Here is a 7,039-nt window from a genome sequence, read left to right as displayed (position 1 = left end):
TATATGCCATTATATATCAAATATTGTCTTTAATATCCTAGCGGGGAAACAAAGCTTTTGTTCTATTTATTGCTGTTGCAAATGGAAAATGTGTTATTCCTCTTTTTTAAGTGTGTAATCAACTAGTTTTTCTCCTTACAAACAGCATTTTGCTCTTAACCTCTTTTATATTCTTGAGGTAAAAATATATAAGAACAAATTAGTAAAAACTGTGGTAACTTTGTGGTATCGGAAATATCCATCTTTTTAACATTACTGTCGTGTTAAGTCGTTTCAGTCATATCTGATTCTCTGCAACCCCATGGACTGTAGTCCGCCAGGCTCCTCTGTCCATGGGATTTCCCAGGCAAGAATGCTGGAGTGGGTAGCCTTGCCCTCCCCCAGAGGATCTTCCTGACCCAAAGATTGAATCTGCACCTTCTGCATTTGTGTCCCAGGTGGCGCTAGTGGTAGAGAATCCTCCTGCCAATGCAGATGTAAAAGATGTGGGTTCAATCCCTGGATTGGGAAGATCCTCTGAGGAGGGCCTGGCAACCCACTGCGGCATTCTTGCCTGGGAAATCCCATGGACGGAGAAGCCTGGTGGGCAACAGTCCATAAGGTTGTAAAGAATCAGATACTACTGAAGTGACTTAGCAACATGCATTCCAGCGTTGGCAGGCAGATTCTTTACCACTGAGCCACCTGGGACGCCCCCAAACATATACTGGGATTGTTCTAATAGTGAAATTTATTTTCTCTCAAAAAAGATTGGGCAGGTTCATCATGCTTCTGTTCTAGAGCTGCTAATCCAAGTTCTCTCAGGCAGTGTAACTAGGAATTACATATATCCCAAAGGTCCATCTAGTCAAGGTTATGGTTTTTCCAGTAGTCATGTATGGATGTGAGAGTTGGACTGTGAAGAAAGCTGAGCACCAAAGAATTGATGCCTTTGAACTGTGGTGTTGTAGAAGACTCTTGAGAGTCCCTTGGACTGCAAGGAGATCCAACTAGTCCATTCTGAAGGAGATCAGCCCTGGGTGTTCTTTGGAAGGAATGATGCTAAAGCTGAAACACCAGTACTTTGGCCACCTCATGTGAAGAGTTGACTCATTGGAAAAGACTCTGATGCTGGGAGGGATTGGGGGCAGGAGGAGAAGGGGACGACAGAGGATGAGATGGCTGGATGGCATCACCGACTTGATGGATGTGAGTCTGAGTGAACTCCAGGAGTTGGTGATGGACGGGGAGGCCTGGCGTGCTGCGATTCATGGGGTCACAGAATCGGACACGACTGAGCGACTGAACTGAAGTGAACTGGAAAGACACAGCCCGGCTGCAGCTAGAATCACCGAGCGCTATTTGTGAAACCAGCACAGGATTTACACTCACTACACCTGGGTGCAAATCTGGACACTGGCACTTCTGGGATCACATCTTTGAGCAGCTCCACGTTTGTAAGTAAATTCCCTTATCTCTAAAATAGAGGGACTTCCCTGGTGGCCCAGTGGCCAAGACTGCGTTCCCAATGCAAGGGGCCCAAATTTGAACCCTGGTCAGGGAACTAGATCTCACATGCTGCAAATAAAGATCCTAAATGCCGGAACCAAATAAATAAAGACCCAGTACAGCCAAATAAATAAATACTTTAAAAAAAAATAAAATAGGAAAGGGGACAAGCTAACATTTGTCAAGTCCAGATGCTTTACATAAGCTTCTCATTTAATTATCTCTAACTGTCACTGAAAAATTATTTACCCCTTTTAGATATGAGCAAACAGGCTCAGATTGGTTACTAGCTCTGCTGGTAAAGAAGCAAGGCAGGGTATGATTCCAAGTCTGTTTAACCCCAAAGCTCATGCTTTACCTGCCTGTGACATGTGACTTTCTGGATTCACTTGGACTGAGGGGAAATTAGCAGGATTTGGATGTCTCCTCCAGCACAGAGAGCAAGATGATGGCTCCCAAGGCAGACCTGTATTATCACTACTTGACACTGAGGGTTGGGACCAAGGCCAGTCCTAGGGTGTAGCAACAAAATGCTCACCTAAAGCACAGAATTTACGGGGAAACCAAAACTCAGTAATTAAGATTAACGTTATTTTAATGCAAATATTTTAAAGTATCTAACATAATGCCAAAAAATACATGGTGAACAAAATAACAAGGTTTTAAATAAAAACAAAATCTGAGAAGACTACGCCAAGCTACACCGGGACGCTAAGACGAAAGGGAAAATGTGTACCCCAATATACATGCTTTTATATCTGTTTTTCTGTTTACTTGCTATCAGGGTTACATAACAATACCGTCTATACATGTAATTTTTTCCAGAACATTAAAAGTAGCCCACCAGGCTCCTCTGTCCATGGAATTCTCCAGGCAAGAATACTGGAGTGGGTAGCCATTCCCCTCTCCAGGGGATCTTCCTGACCCAGGAATGGAGTCCAGGTCTCCTGCATTGTAGGCAGATTCCTGACCATCTGAGCCACTAGGGAAGCCCCTAAAGAGGTTAAGAAATTTTTAAAAATTGAAAAGTAGCTGTAACTACTTACAACACATTATTTTAAGTTTAAATATTTTATTTATACTAAAGCTAGAATTCATTTTCATTTTACTTTGTGGGCTTTAATGGAAGCAAAACTCATTGATAACATTTTCACTAAAGCCATTAACCAGTTTGAAAAACTACATACAACCATGTACGTAGTTATAGACAGTATGTAGTACATATTCTTCCTTTTGTCTCAGGCTCTCATATGGCTCAGCACAGCGCCAGTCAGGTCTATGACTTAAACATCCAGCATCCAGCGTTGCAAGGGCTCTGTAAATGGGAGCGGAACACTCCACGACACGTTACTCCTCACCTCTCCTATCTCAGCTCCTTCAGGTGGTAGCCTCTCTTTTCATAGAAAAATATCCCTGTCAGGCCCACTTTTAGGCTAATACTCAAAGCCAATAAAGACAAGCTGTGTTCTCACAACAGCCAGCATTAGTCAACCTCACACATCTGTTCACACTCCAGGACTCACTTCTCCATGGACTTCCAACTTACTCTCATGCCAATTACCTGAGTCCCAGTCTCCTAAAAACCTTAAAATTGAGATTTCACACAACTTTTCTAGAGCACCTACATTCTTTTAACAAACACTCATTGAGCACCAGATCCCTACTGAATAAAACAAACCATACCCCAGTTTGCAGGTTGCATTATCCAGCCTTATGTCTTTAGAATCTTAATTAGTAGTTTGTTGCATTGTATTTTGTCATTTAAAAAGCATGTTTAAGCATCTTTTATTAGACTCTGGGCTGTCTTATGACACCTACGTGTTTATGATTTTCATCTACATTTGACCCAACAGTCCTGTGAAGCAAGGAAAGCAGATACTATTTTCACAGAAATTAATTTAGACATTTTTGTACAGCAGAAACCAACACAACATTGTAAAACAATTATCCTCCAATTAAAAATAAAAAAAGAAATTAATTTAGAAACATGTAATTTTGAAGTTGTAGAGTATCTGGTGACCAGTTCTATTGTTTTCAGATGAGCAAATAGAGTTTCAGGGCATTGAAGGCTCCTGCCCTCTCTGTCAGCTAGTACGTGGCAGAACTGGAGTTAACACTCACATCTTCTGACTCCACGGCTGGTGTTCTTCCCGTCATGCCCAAGTTGCCATAATCTAACAACTATGCAGCCTAACAAGCTGTGATTTAAGATATGCAGGTATAAACAACAAAACAGGGATGTAGGGTTGAAAATAAAGAGGTCTAAAATGATAAAACCAATTGAAATATTAAAAAATAGAGACATCACTTTGCCGACTAAAGTCTGTATAGTCAAAGCTATGGTTTTTTCAGTAGTCATATATGGATGTGAATCTTGGACAATAAAGAAGGCTACGCCCCAAAGAATTGATGCTTTCGAAGTGTGGCACTGGAGAAGACTCTTGAGAGTCCCTTGGACTACAAGAAGATCAAACCAGTCAGTCCTTAAGGAAATCAACTCTCAATTATTCATTGGAAGGACTGATGCTGAAGCTGAAGTTCCATTACTTTGGCCACCTGATGCAAAGAGCCAACTCATTGGAAAAGACCCTGAAGCTGGGAAAGATTGAGGGCAGGAGATAAAGGGGGTGAGAGGGAATGAGATGGTTGGATGGCATCATCAACTCAATGGACATGGGTTTGAGCAAACTCCAGGAGACAGTGAAGGACAGGGAAGCCTGGCGTGCTGGGTCACAAAGAGTCAGACACAACTTAGTGACTGAGCAACAACAAGGGAGAAGTGAATTTCCTAGGGTGGAGATTAATGGGGAATAATAGAGCTACTCAGCCTTAGACACAGCAGCCGAGCCCTGGAGACCACGGCCTGTGGGAGCGGGGGAGATGTGTGGTTGCCACAGTGGGGGTAGGAGTGTGTCAGCAGAGGCAGAGGTCAACACACGGCCAACTTGACAAAACCTGAGTCACAGATCTGGCCTGATCAGAACCAAGAAACAGACCAATGCCCAAGGTAGGCACTATTGCTGCTAAGTCACTTCAGTTGTGTCCGACTCTGTGCGACCCCATAGACGGCAGCCCACCAGGCTCCCCCGCCCCTGGGATGGGGCACTATTAGGAAGACCTAAAAAATAAAAGAAAGAAAACACTACATGATTCCTTTTAAAAAATCCAGGATGAAATGTGAAAAATTATAAAGATGGGTGCTGCTGATGGCTATACAACAATGTAAATGTACTCGATATCACTTAACTGTACACTAAAAGAGTTAAAATTGCAAATTGTATTCTATGTATTTTTACTATAGTTTTTAAAAAATCATAACATAACTCAGCTTAACCTATTTCTCTCTACCTCATAGGGAAATCCTTCTGGGTCAAAAAGATAGAATCTGTTAAAGCAGTGGTTGGGATGAAATAGGGGAAATATACCCTCCTAAGGGGACACTTCGGAGAAGGCGATGGCACCCCACTCCAGTACTCTTGCCTGGAAAATCCCACGGATGGAGGAGCCTGGTAGGCTGCAGTCCATGGGGTCGCTAAGAGTCGGACACGACTGAGCGACTTCCCTTTCACTTTTCACTTTCATGCATTGGAGAAGGAAATGGCAACCCACTCCAGTGTTCTTGCCTGGAGAATCCCAGGGACGGGGGAGCCTGGTGGGCTTCCATCTATGGGGTCGCATAGAGTCGGACACGACGGAAGCGACTTGGCAGCAAGGGGAAACTTTGTAATTTTGTGGGCGTTTCTCATTCACACAATAAAAAAGGTATAACTGGTCAGAGTTCTGGGATTAGGGAAATCCAACAATCTGTGTCAGTCACGCAGACAAAGAACTGTCCATGTCAGAAATAGCTTTGAATGTCATTCGTAGGTGAAAAAACTGTTTACAATGATCTGAGCCTAAAACCCAGCTTCATTTTATATGTAAAACAGAGTATTTTTGAATTGTTTTAAATGCACTGAATTTTCTAGGAATGCAGCTACCACATAAATGCAAGGAAGACTGGACATTTTCTCACTCGTAACTTCACTCAGAATTGTTTATTATTTTGGAAAGTCACTTTCTCACCGACGACGCCACGCGTGGTATTTGAGCATCACTGCACTATCTCAGTCTCGGTCTGCATTGTCGCTGCCACAGTCAGTGATTCTGTGTCACCATCTGACTGCAATACACATTTATTATAAATTGCTTTCTTTTCATTTCTCCTTTATGGTATACGTAGGGCTTCCCTCGTTCAGATGGTAAAGAATTTGCCTGCAATGCAGGAGACCTGGGTTCAACCCCTGGGTTGGGAGGTTGCCCTGGAGGAGGGCATGGCTACCCATTCCAGTATTCTTGCCTGGAGAATCCCCATGAACAGAGGAGCCTGGTGGGTTACAGTCCCTGGGGTTACAAAGAGTCAGACATGACTGAGTGACTAAAACTTTCACTCTTCTTTGTTATACTTAAAAGGCTATCTTGTAAAATTATGTATGGGACTAGGTGATATTATCTATTATTTCATTTTAGAATAAAAGATATTTGCAATGGAAAATGGAAGCTGAGACTGGTGAAATGTATCTACATCTGGCCCAGATGTCTTGGTGGTCAGAGTTATGAGTAATTTTCTAAACACTTTGGAGGAATCTGCTCTCTGAACAAGACCACCCCTTTATCGTTTGCTTCCTACATTCCTTTTGTGCTGGATCAAGACTCTAGCCTTGTTCAGACAGACCAGAAATAGTTCTTTCAGGAGTCTGCGACATCTTCACTGGGGAAGAGGAATATCAAATATTTGCCCACTAGAGTCTGACAATGGCGCCTAGCACAGAGTGTAGTTAGTAAGAATTCTGAGGAAAAGGTAATGATCAGCCAGAAAAAGAGAGTCTACAATATGTTGTCTGGCTCCAAAGATTGCTTCTAAATTAAGCAGAAGCTTTAATGCTATGCTGTGCTAAGTCACTTCAGTCGTGTCCGACTCTGTGTGACCCCATAGACGGTAGCCTACTAGGCTCCCCCATCCCCGGGATTCTCCAGGCAAGAACACTGGAGTGGGTTGCCATTTCCTTCTCCAATGCATGAAAGTGAAAAGTGAAAGGGAAGTCACTCAGTCGTGTCTGACTCTTAGCGACCCCATGGACTGCAGTCTACCAGGCTCCTCCGTCCATGGGATTTTCTAGGCAAGAGTACTGGAGTGGGATAGATATATGTAAAAAATTTACTCTACACAATCAAAAGCAAGTTGAACTTAACTATGGTTGCAATTATTTACAAGATTGATCAACTCCTAGATCATTTTGAAGAGTTGATCACATTTTTATGTGCCTTGAGGAAAACATTGAAAAAGTTATTAAAGCAAAGGAATCTCAGTGGGAAACATAGTCTCTGTCCTCACTAAAAACAGTTTCCACACTTTCTTTTTGATGGCCATACCAATTTCCTTTATAATTATTTTCCTCTGATAACATATTTACATCAGTTTATTTTCCTTTGCTACATTTAATTCCCTTGAAAATTAAAAAGAACATTATATATTTCTTTCAGAGCACTTTAAAAACACCTCTTCTTCGTA

The sequence above is a fragment of the Bubalus kerabau genome, chromosome 18 (assembly GCF_029407905.1).
Source record: "Bubalus kerabau isolate K-KA32 ecotype Philippines breed swamp buffalo chromosome 18, PCC_UOA_SB_1v2, whole genome shotgun sequence".
Taxonomy (NCBI): domain Eukaryota; kingdom Metazoa; phylum Chordata; class Mammalia; order Artiodactyla; family Bovidae; genus Bubalus; species Bubalus kerabau.
The sequence above is the reverse complement of the archived record's forward strand: the minus strand, read 5'-3'. Positions refer to the sequence as shown.